This window comes from Pteropus alecto, unplaced genomic scaffold (genome assembly GCF_000325575.1).
Source record: "Pteropus alecto unplaced genomic scaffold, ASM32557v1 scaffold81, whole genome shotgun sequence".
NCBI classification, from domain to species: domain Eukaryota; kingdom Metazoa; phylum Chordata; class Mammalia; order Chiroptera; family Pteropodidae; genus Pteropus; species Pteropus alecto.
In genome coordinates this window covers 9180333-9184977 of record NW_006433378.1, presented here as the reverse complement: position 1 = coordinate 9184977, position 4645 = coordinate 9180333, and the positions used below count along the sequence as shown (strand labels likewise).

The window sequence follows — 4645 nt, the reverse complement described above, 5'->3', positions numbered from 1 at the left end:
GTACAAACTCTTCCTTCATAATGATGTGGCTATTGTTCCATTTCCTGCTGGTGTTAATTTTTTAAAGGAGAAAACTGAGGCCAGGCTAGTTTTTTTTTTTTTCTTTCATAGGTAACTTATATTTTCTATCTGTATGCTTTTAAGACTGTTTCCCTTGTTATTCAAAAATTTCCCACATGTTTTAGTAATCATTTCAGATATGAGTAGTCCTCCTCTATTCTAGAAAGTGGCATTTAGTTATGTTTTTGAGTATTGCTACTGTTTCACTTATTTCAACTTCTTCCCGAGGAGAAGCTGAACTAGTTTAAAACTCTTCTCAACTCACGACCTATTCACAGTCATGACACAGTTGTCTGTGAAAGTCCTGTAGGTGACCCCAGGGTCACTCTCCTCACCTCCACTCTGAGACCTCTTACTCTGTCACTCTTCCCACACACTCGTACCTGGGCTCAGCCTCTCTGCTTAGGCTCTTGTGACCTATGCTCCAGTGGGGCAGGCTGCCCCACATTTTGTTCAGGGTCCGCTTTGTTTGCCATCTTACTCTTGATTCTAGTGCCCAACTTTGGCTGAAAGCAGGCCTTCGGGAGGCAAAAGCCAAGTCTACTGCCTCAGATATTTCTTATCTGAGACAAGAATTCAGACACTCCTACGAGCCAAGTTTCCTGAATATAATTTTTTCTCTGTTGTGAAGTAAATAGAATCAGTTGTTTTTAGTTGACTTGTGTACATGATCTTTTCACAAAAATTTTCAAACTGTTTTGAAACATAAATCCAGAGAAATAATTGGTTGTTTTTCTAAAAAATCAGTTGAATTAAAACAACCTATTTTATACACTTAAAAACCAGTTGCTATCCTTTTCTTTCAAATAATCCACTGAAATGTTTAATCTTCAAATTGATTTCAATGTAGCATCATTAGAAAAAGGACTCTGACAATTACTCTAAATCAACAATATTTATTTTCACTAATTATTCAAACGAACCATGTCCCTTTAATTACTACCAACCCAATAATTATTTAAAGACTGGTTTGGTTCAGTTTTTCACAATTTGAACTCATACCCTTGGATTCTTGCTATTAAGGGTGTCATTTTAGTCAGTCAGTGATGCTTTATATAAAAGTAATGTTTTCGTTATGTTTAATTTTATGTGGTTATATACACAGACTGTGTGTATGTGTGTTTATGAGTACCTCTGTATGTATTTATGTATGTATGTATGTATGTATGTATGTATGTATGTATGTATGTATGTATTTTAGGCAAGGCAGATTGCAAGGACTTTGTCAGCTTACAATCCCTTATTTATTTATTTTTTTACACACTACAGCACCTGGTCTTCCTAGGTGGTCTCCCATCCAAGTATAACCAGGCCCAACCCTGCCTAGTTTCTGAGATCAGACGAGATCAGGCTTATTCAGGGTAGCATGGCTGTAGACTACCTCTGTATGTATATAAATGAGTTACACTTATATTGAAGATTTAAAATTCTAAATTCCTTGCCTAAATTATACAATCATATTACAGATCAGTATTTTTAACAATCGACTTTCTAAGAATTAAAATAAGTCACTTAATTTATTTAATTTATGACGTATATATTTACATATGTAATTTTTAAAAGTTCAGTACTTAGAATTCTAATTTTATTGAAATGATCACTTTCCATACATGCTATATTAGTTATTAATATATATCATTATACATAGGATATGATTTCTTTCTTCAGCAAATGTTAAACACCAACTGTATACTATCTACTTTACTAGATGTTGAACAACCAGTGATAAGATAAAATAAATTGTTTTATTCATGTAGTTTTCATTTGGATTTATGAAAAAAAGATAAATAAAAAGCAAATTTAAAAATTATATATATTTTAAATCAACGAGTATGAAGATTTTTTCAATTGACTGACACAGTTCAAACTCATGTTCTTCAAGGTCATTTCCTGGGTTGGGAATCCTTATATGCAGAGTGTTGACTGTAGTTATACATGAATTTTCGACTACATAGGAGGTCGGTGCCTCTAACCTCTGTGTTGTTTCATGAGTCAAACATATATAATTTTATTAGTGAAAAGTCTATAAAGAAAGTGATGTAGATATTTTTCTCTAGAAAAATAAACTTTTGATCTACCAAATACTTATAGAAGAGAGAAGCAAAAAAAAGATGTGTTTAATTTTCAGTCTGCTTCACTTGTCAGTCGATTTATAGCTTAATTATTTTATGAGAGCTTGGCTGTCCAGTTTTTGCATTTAAACATAACTATTATATAGCTATCCAACTTAGTATTTTGAAATAGAATTGATAATCTTTACAATTATTTCTGAATAGCAAAGATAAGTAAACTGAATTGGAAGATATTTAGAAATGTAAAACAAAGGAGAGTTAGTTAACTACAAAGAAAATACTAGGTGGAAAATAAGGGACAGAAAACAATAATTTACTGGGTTCTGTGATATGCACTGGATTGTGTGCCCTCTAAAACCCTAAACTTCAATGTGATGGTGCCTAGAGATGAGGGCTTTTGGGAGATATTAGAGTTAGATAAGATCATGAAGATGGGGCCCTTATAATGGGATGAGTGACTTTATAAAAAGAGGAAGAGACAGAGAGAACACACTCTCTCTGCCATGTGAAGACACTGCGAGAGGGTAGTCATCTGCAAGCTGGGAAGAGAGCTCTCAACAGGCACCAAATTGGCCAGTATCTTGATCATGGACTTACTAACTGTCCAAACTATAAGAAATAAATGTCTGTTCTTTATACCTTCTAGTTTATGATCTTTTGTTATAGCAGCCCAAGCAGACTAATATATCCACTATGTGCCAATCACTGGGCTTGGTATAGTAAAGGGCATACAGCATGATAATATAGATGCTCTGCCTCATATTTTTCAGGCTGGTGGGAAAAAAATTAAACTAACCAATTTATTAAATAACATGACACAAACATGATAGGATTATTTATTGTGATTTTAATTTCTGTCTCATTTCTCATTCCCGAAAGATGGAAAGTAATTTTTCCCTCCCTATTTCAAGAATGTAACAATGCAAGCTTTTATGTTTTGTTCCCCTTCACCAGCTTTTGTGTACCAAGGTCTCAAACTGTAAGATTATTGGCCGGTAAAAACCACTACCATCCAGGATTTTGTTTTCAAATCAAAAAGGAAGATATTGGATTACTACCCACCAACACCATGGAGTGTGAACACTAAAAGCTTTGGCCTTGGGACCATGCAAGTGAGGGCAGAGTGAAGCCATTTACCAATAGTACATCAGGCTTGGATGGGGCACTGACTATCTCAAGGTCAAACATGAAGAGCTACAGTAGTAAAAAATAGGTTCTTCCTCTATTTCTACTTGGTATCAGCCCTCTTTATTTATTTATTTTATTTAAGCATTTTATTTTATTATATTATTAGTTTCAAGTATACAGTACATTGGTTAGACATTTATATAGTTTATGAAATGATCCCCCTAATTACTCTTTTACCCATCTGGCTCTACATATAGCCATTACATTACTGCTGACTGCATTCCCTATGCCATTCTCCCATCCCCATGACCACCTCTGAACTACTTATACGCTTATTCAAACTTCAGCTAGGGGAGTGAGACCAGTCCCCTAATAATGATTGATATTGAATTTCTCACTCTTAGATAAGAACTCAAAGTCAGATTTTGCATAATTTTAATAATAGTAATAATAATAATAATAAAACAAAGAAACTTTTCTTGCACTAATTAAGGTAAAGTAAATTCACACCAGGCCACATATATTGCATACAAACTTAGGAGTTTGGGGAATCCTAGGGGAAAGCTTCCATAAGGTGATGTTCCTCAATTCCAATGTAGCTGCCCAGTAGAATTCTCTTGAGAGCATTTATACTCCTAATGCCCAGCCATACCCCACACTAATTAAATAATAATCTTTGGGCATGGAACCCAAGCATCAGTTTTGTTTTGTTTTGTTTTTAAAGCTCTCCAGCCTCTGCACAGCAGATGAGAACTATTGATTTAGGAGAATTTACTGAGCCATGTGGCAGTTAATAATGAGGCCATGGAACAGGCATTGAAAGTGTGCATATTTGAGGCAGATACAAGCATGTGTGCAAAGGCATGAGACATAAAATTGAGGAAGATGCATTTGAGGGGCTACAAATTCCATCCATGGACTGCATTCTACATTTCTAGGGAGGTACAGGCAGTACCGAGAGATGCACCTAGACAGGCCCAGTAGAATTTTGGTATATCCTTGTTGCTATGTTAAGAAGTTTGGCTTTTATCCATGAGTGTCCACTGAAAGGTTGTAATCTGGTTGCTGGAGAGTTATTGAATTGGATTTACATGTGAAAAGGAGCATTTTGGCAGCTGCTTGGAGAATGAACTGGAAAGAAAGGCAGATAAGACTGAAAGTGGGAGAATAGTTAGCATTCTAGAAAAAAAAATGGTAATGAGGCCATGTACAGAAGAATGGATCAGAAAGAAGTGTTATAGATATTTAGGAGGTTAAATTCATGAGGTTTAGAAAGTGGCAGGCATGAAAACGCATCTTTAAATCATCTGCAGTGCAGAATATAATTTACTGATGGCCTCAGCTTCTATCCCACTAGTTCCAACACCTCATTCATGACAAAGGCA

At 35.0% G+C, this 4645-nt stretch overlaps 1 pseudogene; it reads right to left on the bottom strand.

The window, feature by feature from the left end:
* Positions 1-1320: 1320 nt before the first annotated feature.
* On the bottom strand, positions 1321-1438 carry LOC112476832 (annotated as a pseudogene).
* Between the last annotated feature and the right edge of the window lie 3207 nt (positions 1439-4645).